This window comes from Artibeus jamaicensis, unplaced genomic scaffold (assembly GCF_021234435.1).
Source record: "Artibeus jamaicensis isolate MK-2021 breed Jamaican fruit bat unplaced genomic scaffold, CSHL_Jam_final contig_76, whole genome shotgun sequence".
In the NCBI taxonomy this organism is placed as follows: domain Eukaryota; kingdom Metazoa; phylum Chordata; class Mammalia; order Chiroptera; family Phyllostomidae; genus Artibeus; species Artibeus jamaicensis.
In genome coordinates, this window is record NW_026521954.1 from 21368365 (window position 1) to 21390768 (window position 22404).

At 42.1% G+C, this 22404-nt stretch overlaps 1 long non-coding RNA gene across 4 annotated transcripts in view; it reads left to right on the forward strand.

Moving 5' to 3' along the window:
- LOC119035479 (uncharacterized) overlaps positions 1-21016 on the forward strand; it is an 83274-nt gene extending 62258 nt beyond the window's left edge. The window contains exons 5-6 of one of the 4 annotated variants that reach the window (XR_008392839.1): positions 12059-12186; positions 13078-13793. This is a non-coding gene — a long non-coding RNA (uncharacterized LOC119035479). Of the gene's footprint in view, positions 1-4; positions 2216-12058; positions 12187-13077; positions 13794-20689 lie in introns of those variants that run through there. The other 3 variants (XR_008392838.1, XR_008392840.1, XR_005079812.2) reach the window with 3 other exon arrangements.
- Positions 21017-22404: the final 1388 nt, after the last annotated feature.

Consider the following 22404-nt stretch of genomic DNA (forward strand, 5'->3'; position numbering starts at 1 on the left):
ACAGAAAAACTATTCTTCGACCACAACAAAATCTCAGTAGGTTGAAACCTACTGCATGAACAAAAGAAGAGAGAGGAAGCAGTCTCGCTGGTGGAGGTGGAGACAGCAGGCCGAGGCCCTTGCTCCTGCCACTTCGCTCCTGCCACTTCGCTCCAAGGTGGAGCGCCAGCCCTTAAGGACACAACTTGCTGGAATCGAAAGCATCACATCCTGAATTCAACAAGGGTCTTCCCACCGCACAGCACTGCCAGCCTCTGCTACCCTCGGAACACAATGCAACCCTCACCCCGAAACTTGGCCTAAGACCAACTGCAACTGTTTTTCCGCCCATATCCAACACTCTTCACTCTCTGTGAGTCAGTCGCAGGCCTTACAGAACAGAGAAAATAACACCTAATATATATAAATAATTCAAGGCTGAGTTTATTCACGATGCCGTGCTTTCTCCAGGCAGTGGTTCCTGTAACCTCTCTACCGGCTGGGCCGCCTCCATAGCATTTATTACTGCAGACAAACCGTTAGAAGCTGTTCTGATTTACGCATCTACATTCTGTTAAGGGGGAAAGTTCATAGCACACTGCAGTTCCTGCTGCTGGCATCGTGAGAGAAAAAAGAAAAAGACTAGAGAAAAGAATGGGGAATAGTCACTCTGCTGGTCTAAGGGGAGCGAGAGAAATTAGTCTTTTATGAAATATTTAATTATTTATCTGGTGCACACTCTCACTCTCATACACACACTCACCCATATACCTATACCAGGTAAAATAATGTTTTTCAAACATCTATCAAGTGCCAACTTACTCTTCTAGGCGATTGGGATACACTTCTGAACACACTAGACAGAATCCCTGCTCTCATAACATAGTCCAGTTCTTACCAACATGCCCGTGGTGACAATGACACTGCCACCATCTTTGTCTCTGCAACAGTGTTGCTGCAGGATTGCCACTTAGCAGACACTCTATGGCTGCTGAATGTATGAGTGAATCCAACGTGTGGAATAAAATAACGTTCCCAACCCAGGGTGCTTTTCCCCTCTCTCTCTTCACCGTCAGGCTCAATAAGAAAAGCCACATAAAAGCTCACGTGACACTGAGATGTGGGTCTGGATGGCTCTGCTCATCTTGGCTTGGCTCACTCACACAGCTGGGAGCGGGCTGGCTGTCCACCGGCCAGGTCAGCCTCCGTTGGGATAAATGGTGCCTCTCCTCCTCCATAAAGCAGCAGCATGACTTTATGGTCATTGCAGAAGAATAGAAAGCAAGCTGAAACATACAGGCCTTCTCAAGTGTAATGTTGGTGCTGAGAAACCATTACTTCTTAGGGATTTCATCGGCTGAAGGAAGTCAGAAGGTGAGCCAGACTCAAGCAGTACAAGATACCATCTTTAGGGAAAGGATCTAAAAAGTCACCGAGTAAAGGACAAGGCTAAAAGGGGAGAAGAATTGAAGCCACCATTGCAATATTTCACAGGCACCCAGCAAATCAGCAAAAATCTGTGACGGGAGCCAACCTCTTCAGTGAAGGGTGCTGTCCTTTCCAGTAGCAAGCAGGCACATTCCCACCCAGGCTCCCTGGGGAGTTTAGGGAGAAAGTATACATATGTCTGAAAATCGTTCAGTGTGTCTTGAGTGTCCTCCTGCAAGAGCAGGAGGACAAGGTCCCTGATCCTGACCTGAGCCACACATAGGGTTGGCACTTGCCTCTGACCCCCTCTCCAATCTCTTGCTAGATCTTTTCTCTCCCTTCTTATCCCATAACCTTAGGAGACAGGATGTGCTTACAGTTCAATAACAGGACATCATTTTATTTTTTAAATATAGTTTATTTATTATGCTATTACAGTTGTCCCATTTCCCCCTTCACTCCCCTCCACCCTGCACACCCTCTCCCACCCACATTCCCCCACTTTAGTTCATGTCCATGTATCATACTTCCAAGTTCTTTAGCTTCTACATTTTCCATACTATTCTTGCCCTCCCCCTGTTTATTTTCTACCTACCATCTATGCCACTTATTCTCTGTACCTTTTCCCCCCTCTCTCCTCCTCCCACTCCCCTGTTGCTAACCCTCCATGTGATCTTCATTTCTATGGTTCTGTTCCAGTTCTACTTGTTTATTTATTTTGTCTTTCTTTTTGTTTTAGGTGTGGTTGCTAATAATTGTGAGTTTGGTGTCATTTTACTTTACATGTTTTTTACCTTTTTTTTAGATAAATCCCTTTAACATTTCATATAAGGACTTGATGATGATGAACTCTTTTAACTTGACCTTATCTGAGAAGCACTTTATCTACTCTTCCATTGTAAATGAAAGCTTTGCTGGATAGAGCAATCTTGGTTGTAGGTCCTTGCCTTTTATGACTTGGAATACTTCTTTCCAGCCCCTTCTTGCCTGCAAGGTCTCTTTTGAGAAGTCAGCTGACAGTCTGATTGGGGACTTCTTTGTAGGTAACTGTCTCCTTGTCTCTTGCTGCCTCTAGGATTCTCTCCTTCATTTTAATCTGGGCTAATATAATTACAATGTGCCTTAGTGTGTTCCTCCTTAGGTCCACCTTCTTTGGGACCCTCTGAGCTTCCTGGACTTCCTGAAAGTCTATTTCCTTTGCCAGATTGGGGAGGTTCTTTATTATTCATTCAAATAATTTTTTCACTTGTTGCTCTTCCTCTTCTCCTTCTGGTATCCCTATAATTCAGATGTTGGAATGTTTAAAGATGTCCTGGAGGTTCCTAAGCCTCTCCTCATTTTTTTTTTGAATTCTTATTTCTTTATTCTTTTCTGTTTGGTTGTTTCTTTCTTCCTTGTGATCCACTTCATTGATTTGAGTCCCAGTTTCCTTCCCATCACTATTGGTTCCCTGTACATTTTCCTTTATTTCACTTAGTGTAGCCTTCATTTGCTCATCTAATTTGTGACCAAATTACACCAATTCTGTGAGCATCCTGATTACCAGTGCTTTGAACTGTGCATCTGATAGGTTGGCTATCTCTTCGTCACTAGGTTGGCCATATTATTTCTGGAGCTTTGATCTGTTCTTTCATTTTGGCCATTTTTTTTGTCTTGACACACCTATTACCTATGAGGGGCAGAGCCTTAGGTGTTCACCTGGTGGGGCAACTCAGTCACTGGGTTGTGACGCAGTATGTGGGGGGCAGTCCAAGAAAGAACAACGGTGTTTGTTCCACTCTCTGCCAGATTTCAGTCACTTCCACCACTTCCCCCAAGCAAATTGGGCCCTTCTGGTGTTGGTTCCCAGGTATGTGGGCTTGTGTACATTCTAGGACCCTGTGAGTCTCTCCAAAAAACTTTCCTGTGAGACTGGAAGTCTCTCCCAAAATCTCAATCCCCACAGGTTTTCAGTTGATGTTTTGAGGTTTTATTTCCCCTTGCTGGAACCCTGGGTTGCTGGGTCTGTCTTGCTCCCCAGTTTTGCCTGGTTTATCTTTGCATGAATGTGGGATCACCGAGTCTACCAGCCACCTTGTGCGCCTTACCCTTCTACAATCTGCCACCTCACTGGGTCCACCCACTGCCACCTAGCACACCTGGGGTTTGCTAGCCACAACTTTGCTGCAAGTCCTCTCCACCAAGCCACCCAACACCACCGCTCCTACTGGTCTGGATGAATGTTTCTTCTTTAACTCCTTGGTTTTTGGACTTCCATGTGACCTTCCATGTTGTTTTTTTGTTTCTGAATATTTGTCGTCCTTATTTTGGTTGTGCGAGGAGGCACAGTGTGTCTAACTATGCCTCCATCTTGGCTGGAAGTCTGAGACATTGTTTTAGATCTAACATATTGAAAACTCACCATGCCCCAGGCCCTGTGCTAAAGGACTTTGCATGTTACCTCATTTAATGTTTACAATAATCTTTTGAAAAAAAGAAGAACAAGAAAAAGAAGAATGAGAAGAAGAAGAAGATGACAATGACTAAGAAAGATTAAGTCACTTGTCCAAGGTTTTCTAGCTAGTAAGTAATTGAGTCAGGTTTCAAACCTGGTCTTCCTGAATCAGAGCCCATGTTCCTAACCACTACGCTATGTTCCCCCTTCCTTGAACACAGAGGGTGTCCTTCACTAAAAGCAGGATACCCACTTTGGTAAAGAATTACCACTTTCTTAAAGCAAAAAGACTACAATCTTCTGCCTTGTTCCCTCTTAACAGACAGTGGGTAGGAAGGAACCAAGTTCACACAACATTTTGGAATACTTTCCCCTGGGGACAAGGAGGTGAGGGACATGAGGAGCAGGTTATTAAACTTTCTATCCTGTTTAATTTCCACCAGCTCCCACCAGAATAGCCCAGGCAGAGTAACTGAAAATGAGAGCATAGATTCAGTTCTTCTTCAGGCCATTTGGAATTAACATAACGCATGGTGTAATTTGCTCACCCACACAAGCACCAATAATCCTTTGTGTAATTTCCTGTTGTTGGTTGGGAAGGAGGCTGAGTCTGGACCAGAAGGAAAGTATGGGAATTCCATCTACATTTTTTCAAAAGCACTGAATTGTCACAGAAGCACCTGGATATGACCAAGTGGGAGAGTGTGGCCAGGGGAATGTGTGGCAGCTCCCCTGTATGTTGCACTGTGGGAGGGTACTGAGTTCTCCGTACATGGACTGTCTGTCTAATCCCCACCCTCTGCATGGTGTGTTCCTTTCTCAACACCACTTAATATTTGCACCCTAAAATCAATGGGAAAATGGAAACCTACCACTTGATACATAGGTTTCCAGTCTTGTGACAGTTCCAATGTAGAACACTAGTGAAAGCTGGATTCAGGACCACGTCCTAGGTTTGATGTCCTGAGACGAGCATGCTCAGGGATGCTGGAGAAGAAAGAGACATATAACTGGTCAACAAGACTCTTGTTCATTCAGCCAGCCAGTTGCATAAGTGAAACAGCCAGTTGACAGGCTGTTTCACTCCATTCCTCAAAGGAGAATTCTGTGGGCATCAATTTGCACTTGGGAGAAAAGATAGAGTCGGGAGTAGTCACGGTAGTAAAGAAAAAGTTGGAAGAGAGACTACTATGCCCAAACACAAGGAAGAGATGGGAATCCTGTCTCTAAGGCACAGAGACCTCATCTAGTAAGCATGTCCCTGAGTGTTAAGCATGGCCCAATCACATTGGCCACTCCTGTTCCCTTGGGAAAGAATGAGTGAGGGATAAGGGACTCTCATTCCTTAGCATTCCCCATGTGGGGAATGTGGACAGAAGTCACCTAATCTCTTAAAAGATACCACATAATATAGAGAAATGGATGTCAGCTTGCCTTTTCTCAATGAGGCCAAGGGGATAGTGACTAACTTTGAAGACTAATTTTAAAAAACAGCAGGAAGTGTGAGACTGTGAGCAGAGAAAAGCAAAAAAGGTTGAGGGACAGCCCATTTGTGGTAGCCTTTCCCTCCTGGGAACTGGCCTGTCTCTTAGGCTCAGCTGTGATGTGTGGGACAGTGGTAGGTCCACAAGAGAATTGAAGCACATTGGAGGAACAGATGCTAAATGTTTGTTAGCATGAGCTGGAGCTGAGAAGTCAGCCAAATGGGAGGTAGGGAACCACAAAAAAGAAGGAGGAGACCACCAGAGAGGGCAAAAAGAAGGTGCCAGGAACTCACTCTGGACCTGGCTGTCTTCCCTCGCAGGTGGACTGCTGTCTCCCTCAGAGAGCTCAAGCTAGGGCAGGGTGGATGCTGTCCAATGGAGGCTTAATGACCTCCTCATTTTGGTTTCTTTGTTCTGTAAAGACATGTATGACCACATTAGTATGCTCAGCAAAGGGCCTCCTTTTGTTGTGGCAGGTGCTGTAGGAATTCAGAGCAGCTGATGCTTCATCAAATCAGGAGCCCGCAGAGCACCCCAGGAGGTCAGAAAGCCCAGGCCCCTGCTCCTCACATCTGGCCCATCTGTTCAAAGATGTGGCAGGTCAGAAATATTTTTTAAATTATGTTTATTGTACTTCACCTTATTTTAAGAGTGATACACTTTCATCAGAGAAAACATGGAGCATGCCGTGAAGACCAGAAAAGAAAACAAAAATAAAATCTAGTCTTGGTCACCACCCAACGAGAGCTGCTGTTAGCATTTCAGTGGAGAACCTGCTCCTCTCCCTCAATCTCTCACCTGTGGGGTATAGGTGCATGTATGTTTATGTGTATCTCGGTGTGTGTATGTTTTGTAAATACACACACACACAAAATAAGTGAACCTGTCCTATGATTCCAGAATTAGCAAATAAAAATGTGAACAGAGGCATTAAGTGCCACACACTCTAACTAGAGCTAAACACTGTTCTCAAACCTTTCTAAGAAGTGGCTAAACTGGCACAGCTGCCTTCAACCCACGCCTGGCACCCCCAGCATCTACCTCCCTTATTTATCTGACAAGACTGAAGAGCAGGGCAAGAGAAGGGCCATACACCCAAGGGCTAAAGAGGGGATCTATAAAAAGGGTGATTTCCAATAAAATAACCCATAAATATTAGGAACACTTAAAAGCAGGAAATACTGGCACCACATTCCCTGGTGGCCACCTGATGAGACAGCAGCCTTGTTGATTTGTTCTGTTCCTACCTAAGTAGGAAAACAGCTTTAGAGAGAGGGCAGGGCAGGAGCAACCTGTTCCTTCAGACGTCATGGCAAAAGTGCATAAGCTTCTGGAGGTCAAGAGGACACAAGGACGATGACCTTGACCCATCTTTCTTAAGCTCCACCTTGACCCATCTTTCTTATGCTTCTCTGGGTTGCCAGAGCAGAGGCACTGAAAAGCAGGAGCCATGGGTGGACTTCCGACAGGATTGAAGGTGAGCTAGAGGTTGTCAACCACGGTTAAGCCTTCTGTAGCTGGAAGGTCCCTTAAGAGGAATCTAAGAAAACTGACAATGCAGCCACCAGGAAAGAGACACAGAGAGGGCTCTGGGGTCCCCTCGGTGTGAACCAAAGAGACAATGACAACTAACAGAGGGAACCCCAGCAGCAGCCAGCTAAATAAGCAGTGTTAGTCCCTGCCCTCTTCCTCCTCCTCTCCCTGACAGACCAGAGGCCCTGTCACCTATAGGAGAGAGCAAAGAGGACTGTGACTAGACAAACAAAGCAAAAGGAAGAGTAATGGGCAGACTAGGTTTTTCCCATCCACATGGCTCAAGCCTGGATAGCACGGGAGAAGAGAAAATGAGGTCGGTCTTTTAAACTGAAAGAACTCATAGCAATTAAAGCAAATAAAAAATTATGGAATCTGCTACCTGAGGGTAAGAGGCATGTAACACAGCACCACCGAGAATAGATGTTTTTAAATGAGTATTTGTTTTACTCTCAACCAACCAACTAAAGCAATAAAGGAAAATGTCTTCCAAGAATTAGAAGTTTACCTCTCTAGCTCCAAACCAGTCCTTTAGATCCTCAAAGAGGATGAAAAGTAAACAAGTTATATAACAATTCATTTATTTGGCTAGAAGATTAAAATACGTTTAGGTCTTGAAGGGCATTATAAATGAAGTTTTTATATTTCCATTTTCCCAACATTTTTATTCTATCAAATCCACCAAAAAAAAACCCACTTGCTTTAGAGTTTTCCCTAAATGTCCTATTTCCCCATCTTTGTTTCTGGTTTTCTCCAATCAGGCATAATCCTTCAGGTTCAGGAATATCTACAAGAAAGCAGGGCTATTCTCAAAGGACTTTTTCAAGCCTCCATATAATTGGCCATAAAGCATCTCAAAACGCTCTGGAATAAACATTAATTAGGATGTTTGTAGAATTGATGGCCTCAAACGTTTACCTTTATACCCTGATATTTAGGAAGAAAGATCGGGAAAGCACAAAGCTTTCTCCAACAACTACTATGCAATCATGATTAATGTCAATAACAGCTCCGATGATTGTTCAATTGTGCAAGCCAGTCATGGTTCTGGCATTTAATCTTATATAACATTCTTATCTAACATTTAATTCTTCTGGCCAACAGTATTTTATGAGAGGTACTCTTAACACCTGTACCTCACCAAAAAAAAAATAGGATTAGAAGGGTTTAATGACTTGCCCAAGAGTCTCCAGATGGTAACTGATGGAGCCTGCTCTTGCCAACTCCAGGGCTGGTGCTCCTAAGTTTTATGCTCCAAAACCCACCTCACCATCAGAGAGAATGGAAGCAGTATCTGCTTTCATGCACGAAGCCCTGCTGATTCTGCCCTACCTTGCTGGTGCTTTGTACGTTTAGGTGTATGCAGTGTGAATTTATTTCACACTAACTTACAAGAGATGCCATCTCACTGTATTTTCTAAATCAAAGTCTCCCTGTGAGGCCTTGATCAACAGAGTGACCAGAAGTTCAATCTCAGTCACTAAGGTGGGGCCCTCTTCTTTGGTGTTGTACAAGTATCCCATTGTACTTCCTGGTATAAAACATTTGGGGGTGGGCCCTCTAGTCCTCACTCTGTCTATGTCATCCCTGGACTGTGCCGCTCAGCGTCTAGTCTTCCTAGGTTTGTCACTGGTCACACCCTACCCAGGATGGTATGTTAGGCGGTGCCCAGGCCTAACCAAAAGCCATTTCCAAAAGCACTGAAACTCTTTTCATCTCCAATCAGAGAAACATCCAGCAACAGAGGACAAGGCAGGGTGTGGGAATCATTGTTCTGGGTTCGGCACTTAAAGCCAATACTTCCCACCCTGAAGGTCTCAAAAATCTGCTTCAAGAAGCTGAACACACCAAGGCATTCTTCAGTTAGCCATGGGTAGAGAAAGGGAAAGATGGACGCATACGGTGCTGTGCCACTTTGTCATATTGTGCCCTATGTACCTTACCAGATTACAAGGTAGAAATTATCATTGGTTTTTAAGATGAATAAACAAAAAAACCACAAATGTTTTAAGATGTCTCCAAATTATACAACAGTTTCTTCAGAGATGGCCCGGTGACATCCTGTGGCTAATCTTAAGAACAATTACCATTTCTTGAGCTCTCATTCTGAACCGAGGCATTGCAGTAAGATCTTCACATCCATTAATTCCCCTAAAAATTCTATAGCCTATTTGTTTATCTCTACCTAAGATATGAAACCCGCTGGAGCTCAGATAAGCCAAGTTGTTTGCCCATGATCACACATCTGGGGACCCAGGGAGCCTGGATGTGATGCTGCCGTTTTAAACCCAAAGTCTGAGTCTTAAACAGCACACAGCACAGCCTCTCCTCAGGTCTGTAGAATTCAGCCCCTTTGGTCCTTGGACCTGGTTGAGAGGGAAGTAAATAGAGTGAGCAGGGAGAGAAGAGTGAGGAGTACCAACTAGTATTTCTGGTGCTCCCTCGGCCTGACCGCTGAATATTTCACAGGAGTGAATCACAGAACAAAAGGGCAGAGGCCTCGTTTACTTTTTTTGAAAAACCACACACTGTAGAATGAGGATAATTATTAGTCATATTGGAGCCTATGATGCTGGTAGCTTAGTCATTCGATTAGTATTATAGATCACGAATTCCTAAGCCTCTAGGTAGAGCTCTAAGCCACCTACAGAATACTTAAACAACCCCCACCATCTCAGATTCTATGGGGCTGGGGTATCTCTAGACACACTCTGCAGGAGCTATACATTGTTCTTATTAACAGAGAGAAAGCTTTTGGTTAATAGTATTCAGAAGCCATTCAGCAGAATAAGCAGGAGTCCCGCTCCTGCTTCCAAAAAATTACTTTTCCAGCAAGACAAGATACTCCAAGCAGTTTTAAGTCTCCCTCAGGATGCAGGAGTTTCATCTCCATTATGTTTACTTGACATTTATGAGAGATGCTATACTTGTGAAAGAGATATGAGAGGAAAAGACAGCCAGCATATAAATGGATAAGGATACCCAGAAAAGCACTGAAGTTGGCTTCATGATAGAAGAGCTGAAAAGGACGTGTGACTTTCAATTTTGCATCACTCCTGAAAACTCATCCTCTAGAAGTCATTTAACTCGCATAAAATCTTTAATACAAAGATGCTCATCAAAACAGTACTTATCAGGGTCAAAGCAAAACACACAAAACACCTACACATCCAATTCCGAGGCCTGGTTTATGTAAAGTGTGACACATTCAGATAGTGGGTTATAATCATTAAACTGTACGGTTTGAAAGTCTTTCTAACATATTAAAAAGCTACCTCATGATATTAATTGGATATTAGTACCAAATTTTATGTACAGTATAATGATGATTACACCAGTTTTTTTAAGGGAAGGGAAAAAACTAAAAGGAGGTAATACTCCAACTGCATAGTAGTTGCTTTGGGAAATGACTTAAAGGTCAGTTCTTTTTTTTTTTTTTTTTCACTTTCCAACAAGTTTATAAAGAGCACATCTTGCTCTTATAATGGAGAAAAACAATAAAAATCCAGGGTGGGTTATTTGATTGTCCTTATTAACTCAGTTCTACCTACAATAACCCACACAACAAAGGCAGGAAGTTCACTGCCCATCCTTCACAGAGAAGGCAGAAGTTGGAGCTCACAGGTTGTCATAGAGAAAACAGATTTACTCACCCGGCCAGGCAAATGAGAAGACCAAAGGTAAACCTCAAACTTGTCTCCCCAAACAAAAGCTTGGGGCCCATTTTAAGATGTGAGGGTAAGGAGAGGTTATACGTATTTATTAATTCTAATTCCAGGGTCTGATGGGGTAGTCTCGGCAGTAAGTCTTCTAAAGTTAGGAATGTAGATGGGGTAAGAAAGAACAAAAAATGCCAACCTGGCGGAGTTTGATTTATTAATCCTACATGTGTCCAAATTTGGTGTCACACCCAATCATTTTACTAATGGACATCTGTTTCTTAATGAACTAGGGGTGTAAAAGTAGCATCACTGTAACTTGAATTCCATGCATCTAGGTTCCACTGTGCTCTAGAGGTCATTGTAGTACTATTTAGCAGTGGACTGTGCCTGTTCAAGATTCTGGGACCAGGCTCACGTACCTTGATCTGGTGATCTCCAGAGCGCTATGAGGAAGTCTCTTGTTAATGTCCTGAGAGGCACTTAAAACTAGGAAAAAAAAACTACTAGGATCTGTTTTTAGTGTTAGGGATTCATACACAATTGGTGATAGCAATAATGCAAGTGTTTAAGAAGGAACCCTACATTTGGGATTGCTTTGGAAATTATATGATTGTCTAATCACTATGCTGCACATCTGAAACTAATATAAAACAACATTGAATGCCAATTGCAATTGAAAAATAAAATTAAAAAAATAATAAATCTCACTGGCATAGCTTAGTATTCCAAGGCTTCTTGCTCTTATCAAGCCTACTTCTCCATCCAAACTCCTCTCTCATTATGCAAAACACAACGATGCACAACGATGCACAACTCTGCAAAAGTTGACCTGGCCTTGCTGCCCGCTGTTGTCATCATACCGATTCCTCTTCTCAATATAACTTCCCTCCTTTACACCACAACTTTCTGGCAGCCAACACCAAAAACCTCAGCCCATATACTTTATACCATACTGAGTGATCTAAGATAAATAATTTTACTTCTTGGAGTGTTCGTTTCCACATTTCTATAAAATGGAAATAATAATTTTTCCCTTCATTTTGCTCATTACTATTACATGAAAGTATCTATGTCAAGTGCCTGGCATATGGTAGGCACCCAATAAAAAATATGCATTAATGGTAACTATTTTTATTTGTTTTTCCTATTAACCCCATCCCCGAGCTGCCACTACCTGAGTGCCTGGCACATAGAAATCACTTACGGCATGTTTGTGGGATTAATAGATACCTCTGGTGATGATAGCAGACCCTAGAAGGAAAGCACTTGAGGCTATATCATTTTAGATGGCTTGTCTCCATAAGAAAACACAAACTGACAAGCTCGCCAAAAAAAGAGAACATTCTTCCTACATAAGAGAAGAGCTTTATCATCTTTAATCAGAAAGAGGTTTTGGGAAACTGCACACAAAGCAAAGAATATCAGACAATAAGATGGAAAGTCTTATACTTTCCTCTTCTCTCTTCCCACCCCCACCCCTGGCCCGTATGTGAAAAGGTTTTGGTGGTATTTTTAAATGGGCTTTTGCACTTCTCCAGAAATCAGCGAGATACCAATGGAGCCACACAGCTGAATAAGCACAGCGAAGATGAAAGATGTGTCCTAGGGGCAGCATAACCCGTGATCCAGCTGCCCCGCCCCCAGCTTGTGGAACTTCTCTTGTTTGGTGAGAACAGGAGAGAGAGTGGAGTGTCCCATCCAATGTGGAATAAGCAGTCTCAAAGTTCTTTTTGAAAAGAGAGCCACAATGACAGAGCACCTTACTGAACTTCATCTGCATCTCCTGTACTCAAAAAATCCTTGGTGATCATAGTAGCAAAGTGTCTTAGCTCAGCTCTGAAAGAGAAACTAGCCTTATCCACAGGCGAGTAAAGGAATCCTCCTCCTTCAGTCTGCAAAACCTTGAAGCATCTCTCTAGTACAAAGTACTCACTCTTAAAAAAATAAATATAAAATACTGTACATGTCATATCATTTTATCGGTAGGTGGTTTAAGGGATGTGTGCTTAAGGAACGACTAGTTGACAACAAACAAAACAGAAGTTTGAGCATAACATTTGTAGAACAGTTTCTGGTTCAGTGAAAAGCAGGCCACTTGACAAATTTTCTTCCAAATCCATTAAATTATTCATTCATTCAACAAACACTCAACAACAAACTACTTTTCATTTGCTTTTTCATTTATTCATTTAATAAATATTTACTGAGCACAGATGGATACCATGTACCACCTGTGCATTATGAAAAATATAAATAGTAAATGCTGACATTTGTTGAGTGATTATAATATGCCAGGAATTGGCTAACATCACACAAATGGTAAGCTCTGGAGCCCATTATGTATCCAGCCGCTGGACCTACAACCTTTTGCCTTTGATCTCATGTTATATTGCCTCTCAAAGGTATAAGATACCCAGATGTTAAGATGCAAATCTTGGCCTCAAGAAGCTTAGATTTGAGGAGAGTTAAGACATGTAAGTGCTTTATGAGAGGTTCAGAAGAACGTCCTGGGGACATTTGCAGAAAATAGCACCATTCTACAAATCTTTTCTTATAGGTGTGTTTTCTCAGCCATGCAGAATCTTCTCCAGCTTCTTCTGGTCTCCATTCCCACTGCAACAGGACTCCTGGCTGGCTCTCTCTCTCTCAGAACAGTAAATCCTGTCCATCATCTACTTCTCAAGTATGCATGCCCCCTACTTCTTAATACTAATTTTCAAAGGTCAAAAGCTACTATATTAAGAATAAAAGTTGTGTTTACAACCAAAAAAAAAGAAGTTCTAATTTTTATAACATCAAATTCAAAATGAGTGTTACATTGTAAGTGTTGCATTATGCACACAAAATAAGAGAGAGTTACCTTCCTCCAGACATAGTAGGAACTGCAAGCAAAAACACAAGTCAACCAGTGCCTTATTCCAATTTATCCTAGAGGTATTCTGTGCCACCCACCCACTCCCCCAACCCCCACCAGAGGAGGGCCCTGATTAGCTGCCCTGTGTCTTCATCCAGAGCTGTGCCCTGCAAACTCCTGCTCACACTACAAAATTTAGCTGAATGAAAATTTAGTGGAAGGAAGCCTCTCTTGACTCTACCCATCTCTAACCACCTTCCAGTCTCCCTTGAATGTTCTCCAAACTTCATATAGACTTCAGTACTATGATTATTTTACTGTATCTATAAATATTGAGGCATTTATCAGCTTATCTACCAGTCTACATCTGCTAAGCTGCAAGGTACTAGGACAAAAAAATTGTCTAATTCATCTGTAACTCTGCATATTCTCAGAATAGAGGCTAAAACAGTTTGTTTTTTAAAAAATGTTTGGTATATTAAACTGAACACTTAAGTCTTCCAACTGCTACTTAGATAAATGCATACGTACATGACTATATACATATGTATGTATATATACACACATACACCCACAAAGGTCTTCATTCTAAGCCAAGCTGACAGCATATTGGCTTTGAAGGCAAAATCTGTTCGCTAGACCCCACCTTGAATCCCGTGCAAATAAAGCTGGTACCAGTCCCAACCACAGAACTGTCTGCAGGTGGAAAAAATATGAAGGCAAGCACACAGGAGGTAATTTGTAAGGGAAAATGAAGCACACAGCAAGTTAGATTCCCCAAGGTTCCTAAACTGGTAGTTAATTGAACCCAGTGTTCCAAGACCTTAATTTCAAACAAGGTCTTTGGGAGAAACAGTCAGTCGCTCTCCCTCAGGCAAAACGAAAGCCCTTTTCCTTAACTCTGAGGCCTAACAAAGCCCCCAACTCCTGCCTTAATCCTTGTGCACATGGTATAAGACTGTATCCTCGGGGACTCTGGAAGGCAGGCTCTGAGTCTCTCATCCTCCTGCCCCTCCAGAAGCCCAGCTTATCTGCAAACTCCTGCAGGTATTCTTTAATTCAAGGCTCTCCGCATAACATCACCAGACTCTGCAGATGCAAGCCCTTGCCAAACTCACCCAGGCCATATGCAGTGTCCAATTCCTGAATTGGAGCCAGGATCCATTGAATCTCTTCATCCCTTCTAGTAAGCCCCTGTTCTGTCTTGCATTAGAGTAACTTCATTCACTCATTCATTCATTCATTCATTCATTCAAAAGTAGATAGCTATTGAATATTTACTACAAGTTAGGGCTGAAGATATAGCATAATAATAGTAGCAGCTGACATGTATTGAAATTTGTCTTCACAGTAACAAAAATTAAATAAAGGGAAAAATATGAATCATTCTAGAGCTCATTTAATTCTCACAAAAATCCTATGAAGCAGGATTTCAGAAACACCACTTCAGAAATGAGAGACAGAGAGTGTGAATGAGTTGTTAAATCAGTTTAGGATGGTTTCATCTGTAAGTAACAAAAAAAATCAACTCTGTTTCTTAACCAGTGGGAAAGACACATTATCTAACACAACAGGAAAAACAGAGGGAGGAAGCTCCAGGGTTGGTAAATTCAGAAACTTCATACTTGGGTTACTTCCAGCTTCTCACTCTTCCAGCCCCTTAGTCCTCAGGTTGGGTCTCCTTGGGCTCCAACAAGGTTAAAGAAGTTCCAGCAGATTCACCCAGACCCAGCATTCCTCAGGAAGAAACTGAGAACACATTTTTTTAAATATTATATATTGTCAAATTAAGGACCATATATAAACACCAATGTACCTAAGTGTACATAATATAATTGTTATTTGTATGCTTTCTATAGCTCTTTTTGTTTTGATGATTTTTTATAGTTATTCAAGTACAGTTGTTTCCATTTTCCTGCCACCACTTATATATTTTTTTTGTGTCTATGTTAGTTTCCTAGGTCCTCTTTAACAAATTGAGTGACTTTAAACCACAGAAAAAAAAACATTCTCTCGGTGTTCTGAAGCCTAAATATCTGAAATCAAGGTGTCAGCAGGACCATTCTCTCTCTGAAAGTTCTGGAAAAGAATATTTTCCCCACCTCTTTTTAGCTTCTGGTGGTTGCCAACAATTCTTGGCTTATAGCTGCATCACTCCCATCTCTGCCTCTGCATGACTGTTTTCCCTGTCTGTCCCTGGGTCTCCTCTTATTACAAGGACACTGGTCAAGCTGCCTTTATGGACCACCCTTCTCAATATGACCTCATCTTAACTTGATTACATCTGCAAAGTAAACAGATGTAATCGGATTACAGAGTAATCAATAGGTCAGATTACATCTGACCTATTACCATAAGGTCACACGCACAGGTATGGGGGTTAGGATTTTAGAGGACAAAATTTAAACTGCAGCAGTGTTTTATTTTAAAAGCTACAGACTTTTCCTGAAAGACCCCTAATTAACATGATATGTCTTGTTCAGAATTGTAGTCAAGCCTAAAGCAAACATTGGCTAGGGAAATGGGAATCACATGATCAGCTTAGACCAATCAGGACCCACCCTAGAGCCTGGGACAGAAACAATCTCCCCCAGAGCACTATGTGTCTGGAAAAGCATTGTATATATATTAGCATCATTAAGGAATAAGGAAGGAAAAATTGATGTCCATAGGAAGAGCAACCAGTGGTGCCTGTTATACTTGCCCATGGTCCCACACAGTGTCTGATTCCAGAACCTGAGGTCTAGGACACCTCAGACCTCCATTTGAACATCTGCTCTGGCACCATTTCTTATTTCCTCATACTGTGCAACATCCTGTGTTGTAGATGTTACAGATATTGTCTCATTTAGCCCATACCATAGAGATGATGAACTGAGTCATCAAGGCCAAGGTTGTACAGCTCTTAGAGGTAGATATTTATGCAATGCAGTGTCTACCCCCACACTGTGAGCAGCTCAAGTTCAAAAACCATTTCAAACTCAGTTTTGTGAACCCATCACCCAGTATCATCCCAGGTATAGAAAAAATATTTGGTAAATGCTTGCTGCATGAAGATGCTAGACCCTGCCTCTTGGAAGAGTCTTTGTCAATCTTCAAGAGGAGATTCAAAGTTTAATTTCTGCAAAGCATTCATTTCTCTCTTATCAGGTCCACCATCATGACTAAGAAATCTTTCTTTGCACACTAAATGGAACTTGGTTCTTTTGATCAGTAGAAATTAACATATAAGTCATGGTCCTTTGCTCCCCTTGGCTTCCTTGAGTATAAGAAATGCCCCCTGCCTCCAAGATGAACAGCCAGTTGTTTTTCTTGGAGAAGAAACGCCCAGCATGTCATCTTATTCTCCAAATTCCTGTGAGTTCTTGGACCAGAAAAGCCATGAGTTCTGCGATCTGGGGAGAGGCAGGAAAGCAGGGCAAGGACAGAGTCTGGAGATGAAGCTTCTTCTGTCAAGTAAGTTGAAAAAAAAGAACACTGGTCTTAGACTCAGACTGAATCCTCTCTTAGTTTAGTGGCTAAATGGCCTGGTTCATCAACTTAGACAAATCACTTCCTTTTAAGGGGCTCAGTTTTCTCCCTTATGACGTAAAGGCATTAAACTAGACTATGTCTCAGTTTCCTTCCACCGTGAGATTCAAAACTGGGAAATTCTGTCCTTTTAAGTTTACCATAAGCATTCCAGGTTTGCTTCTCTCTGCCTCGCCTCCTGTTCCATTTGTTAATTTATGGATCTGGTTGGTGACAGTGATATGAAGAATAATAAGTGAAAATAATGCTTCCACTGAACAGTTTGGTTTAAAACTGCTTTCATGCTCATTATCTTGATTCTTTCTTATGACAGCCCTATGAGAGTACTAATTTTCCCATTTTTGAAAATCAAGAAATTGAAAATTGATGGAGCTTCCAAAGTTACTCCACTAACAAGTGCCAGATCCAGACTTGAAGTGAGGTGTTTCACTTTCAGTTACTTCCCTAGGGTCTGACTGCTTAGCACACACAATCTCACAGCGCACAGAACCCCCACTGCTTTACCATAGCTAGGAGATCCCTGACTTAATATTTATCCTAAGGAGATGAAAGAGTATAGATAAAGATGGTTAACTTGGATCACACATGCTTTTGTTATTTTAGAGCTAAACTATAACTCATCCACAAGAAACACAATATAAAGAAAAACTGCCTGAAAGCAAAGTTGTCTAAGAGACAATGAGTTGCTTTGCCAGAAAGTGAGCTGCCTGTTGTAGACAATACTCAGGCATAGGATAAATGAGCATCTGATGGGACTATAGAAATCAGGCTCTGGATGATAACTCTCATTTCATCTCCTATGAGATGTGATTTGCCCTGAGACTATTTGGAGACTTGTTTTGGGCTTGTTTAGATTTTTTAATAGAAAAAAATCTCTAAATCAGCAATGGCCAATAGGAATTTAAAGTCAAAAAGTAATAACTTTCATAGCAACATTAGAAATATGAAATTATTAAGTACAAATATAACAAAGTATGTACAAGATCCATTATAAGAACAACGATAAAACTCTCATAAAAATAAAAAAATTTAAATAAATGAGGGGATATTTTATATTCATGGATAGGACAAATCAGTATTGTTAAGATGTCAGTTTTTCCCAACTTGATGTATATATTCAATCCAATCAAAATTCCAGCAAGTAATTTTATGGCATCAACAGGCTGATTCTAAACTTCATGTGGAAAGACAAAAGACCCATAATAGCTAACTAAATATTGAAGAATAACAAAGTTAGAGAAATGACTTCATGGCTTAGTATAAAACTACAGTAACCAAGAAGTGTGATGTTAGCAAAAGAACGGACAAGAAAGATGAACAGAACAGAATAGACAGCCCAGAAACAGATCCAAATAAATATACTCAACTAACAAAGGAGCAAAGGCAATTCAGAGGAGAAAAAACAGTCTTTTCAACAAATGATGCTGAAGCAAAAAAATAAATATGTTATAGATACAGACCTCATACATTTTTTTAAAGTAGCTCAAAATAGGTCATAGATCTGAGTGTAAATGTTAAACTATAGGAGATATCATAAAAGAATATCTAGATGATGTTGGGTTTGGTGATGACTTTTAAGAGTTAACATCAATAGAATAAACCATGAAGATCAAATTGACAAGTTGGACTTCATTACAATTTAAAAATTCTGCTCTGTGAAAGACATCATAAAGACAATTCTAAAAAAACTAGCTATATGCTGAGAGAAAATGTTTACAAAATTCATCTCTGATAAAGAACTTGTAGCCCAAATATGTAAAGAATACTCAAAACTCAAAAATGAGTAAATAAACTGCCCAATTTAAAAATGGACAAAAGATCTGGACAGAAACCTCACCACAAAAGATAGGCATATAGAAAATAATCAAATGTCTTTGGCAATTCACAAATGAAAACACAAGGAGCAGCCATATAAGACACACTACACACCCATCAGAATGTCTAAAATCTAAAATACTAACACCACCAAATGCTGGCAAGAATGTGGAGCGACAAGAACTCTCATCCGCTGCCAGCAGGAATGAAAAATGATACAGCCACTTAGGAAGAGAGTTCAGAAGGTTTGGAAAAGCTAATCAACGGTGCTCTTAGAAATTCACTCAATAGGTTGAAAACTTCTGTCAGAAAAGAAAACTGTACTCAAATGTTCATAGCAGCTTTGTTAATAATCACCAAAAATGGAAGCAACCAAGATGTCTTCAAAGAGAAAATGGATCAAGTGTGGTATAGCCACACAGTAAAGTATTATTCAGCACTAAAAAGAAGTCATCTATCTATCCAGAAGGAAAAGATATGGAGCAAACCCAAATGCATATTGCTAAGTAAGAGAAGCCAGTCGGGAAAGGCCATCTACCATATGATTTCTACCCTGTGACATCCTAGAAAAGGCAAAACTATGGAGGCAGTAGAAAGATCAGGGATTGCCAGAGATTCAGGGTGCAGGGAGAGGCATAAATAGGTGGACCATAGGGGCTTTTAGAATGGGGATGCTGGGATGGTAGAGATGATATCCTATATGAAAAAATTCTTTAGTGGTGGATACATGGCAATTGGTCAAAACCCATAATGTATACAATACGGAAAATTGATCCAAATATAAACTATGAAGTTCAGTTATTAACAAACATACCAATATGCCTCATCAGTGTTAACAAATGTACCACACTAAAGCAGGATGTTAGTTATCGGAGGCTGTGCAGAGGCAAGGGAGGGAGAAAAGGGTTCAGGCACTCTGGGACCTCTTGTTGAAACCGCATGGGCTCGTGTTTTGAAATCTCCACAGCTGGAATCATGTCCCTGACATTCAAAAGCTGCTTCTTTAGACCTGGAGACTCAAATTTCTCTATGAGGAAAGCAGCACCTTGGTTTAGGGATAAAATACTTCCAGAGCATTTTAAGCAGACAAAGGTGAAGGAAGATCCGCTTCGGTAAGGAAGACACCCAAAACGAGGAACCACTCACATCTGTGAAGCATGTTACTGGGCCCAGGGATCAGAGCGAGCCATAATGACTCTCCTCCAGAGAGCTGAGGACTGGACCTGGGCTGGGCCTGGCTCAGGACGAGTTCAGGGCACTCCCTCCTGGGCATTGAGCCAGGAGTCGCAACATGGAGATGGGCAAGTGCTAAGGAGAACACAGTAGCACAATAGCATAGGGCCCTTCTACGGAGGGCCTTGTTAAAGCCTCTAAGAGCAACCACACCTGGTAACAATGTGCCTGTGTCGTAATTTCCTCCTCCTGTGACAAGCCTTCAGTAACATTTTTAAAGCAATGCAACAGAAAATTAAGCTGACCTAGCTGGTGCTTAAGGAAAAACGAAATGCAGGGAGTCACCAGAGCAACCCAGAGAGTACTCAGAAGCCCAGGCAGGGAGGGCAGCGTGTGTTTGATTCAATGGCACAGACAACAAGGGCTACCGGGGTTCTGAAAAGGGAGAGAAAGCCGTGTGATGGAGGGACCAGGGGAGGTGTCCTGCTGCACCCTGACCTGTGCTGGATGGGAGTCCTGGGGGGTTAGAGGGCCTTCTGACACAGGTTCGTGTGGGCCAATGTGTCACAGAGTGACCCATTCTGCAGAAAGTAAGCTCCTCTGGAAATGTCATTTTCTAGCCAATATGGTAGCAAAAAGAAAAAAAATGCCTCCTTATGCAAATTTTGGAACCAGTTTCGTGAGGCAGAAGGTCACACACACGCACGCACACACACAGACACACACATACGTTGATAGTTGTTGGAAGAGTCACAAAGTATGTCTGGCTCATTCTGAAGTTATTTTTTCTTCGCAGGATTGAACGCAAAATTGTGTTTTCACATTTTTTTTCAATCTGTGTCCTGCGGATCTACTTAATAAGATTCAGGCTTTCATTCCTTCCGTCTGAGGAACTGAAGAAAGAAAAGTCTCCTGGTGCCGGCCCTGCTTGAATTCTCAGCAGACTTGACAATGGAAAAGTTCAAACAGTATGGCCTCCACTCATTTTCTAAAACAAACAAAATCAAAGCAAGCCTTGCAGGCTCTTTCCTGGCTCACAGGACTAAAATTCTCTCTCCCTCATTTTTTCATGGTTTCTTTTTTCCTCCCTCCTCCACATATTCTTCAAAAACATGTGAGTCATTAAAACTTGACTGATGATTCTCTGCGTATCAGTGTGAAATGTCAGTAAGCAAATTAAGCGAAAGTTCTGGCTGGGGAGATAACTCCGGTGCATTGCTGCAGAAGCTGCCTTTTTAGATCTGGTTTCCCCAGGGGAGGGAGGACAGGCAGAAGGCCAGGACCAGAGAAATGAGGCAGTTTTCAAGGACAAAGCTCATGGCCAAAGCCAGAAGACAATCGGAGAAGATGCAGGAAGTTGGGGCAGAGCCAAAGCCTTCAGCGCTCCCTGGCAGCACGCGGAGACCTCGGTGGTGGAGGGAGGAGAGGACAGGCAGCCATCCTGGGGACTCATCTAGCTAAGGTGCTCATCTGCGAAGTGTTTGCAAGTGTTTGAGTGTTTACTCAACCACCACACACCCACGCCTCTTCCCTGAGAGTCTTTGCCTAAATTGAGTTCAGCTTTGCCCTGGTCATCTCAGATGAAATGGGCCCATTCTCAGCACCACCCCCCACATTCCTTAGAGTTGCTGTCAGCATGCTGGCTTTAGGCCAGCTGGTGGTCTCTATGCTCCAATGTCAAAGTCCTCTTTTCCTGAGGTTCATGTCCTCCAGCCATTTCAGCCTCTGCCCTGCCATGCTGTCCCCAACTATGACTTGGCCGTTACTCATTCTGCCAATGGTCTAAATGACAGATTCACGGTGAGGGTGTTATCTGGCCCATAGTCTCCCCTTCATCTTCTATCACCCCAGGTGACCTTAACATTTACAACGGCCAGCCTTTATAATTGCCAGACTTCTCGGGCCCCTGGTTCCTCCAACTCACAGTCTCTCTTCCCCTCTCCCCGCAGCACTCACTTCTATTCACCATTCAGCAAATAGCAATGAGCATCTACGTTTTGCTTGGCACTGGCGTGAAGCTGGGAATAGCTAAGTAAACCCAGTCCCTGCTCTCGAGGAGCTGGTAGACTGATGAGAGAGAGTCACACAGAAGAGGAGCACATAGGATCTCAGGCTGGTAGGAAGGATTCAGCAACAAATCCTCTCTCAGCAAAAAGGCAGGACAGGGGCCACATCCATGGACCCTGTCAGAGAGGCCCGACAGCAGGAGAAAAGACAGGGGGAGATTTGCACTAACTATTGCACACAGTGTCTCGCAAACTTTGTTGAAGTTTAGGCTAAGTTTCAAATTAGGGGGGAAAAACTGATTACCAACCAGCAATCAAGGCAGGAAAGCAATTGTAAACACAAGATCTCATTCCTCCTTATAACCTGCCATCTAATACTATGCTAGTTCATGGAAGGTGCTCAGTAAATCTTTTTCAGACAAAACCGATCCATGATAAATATAATAAGTATAAGGGCTGGAGAAAAAAAAGCTACAGAACGATCTACAGGCAACCAAGCAGGCAG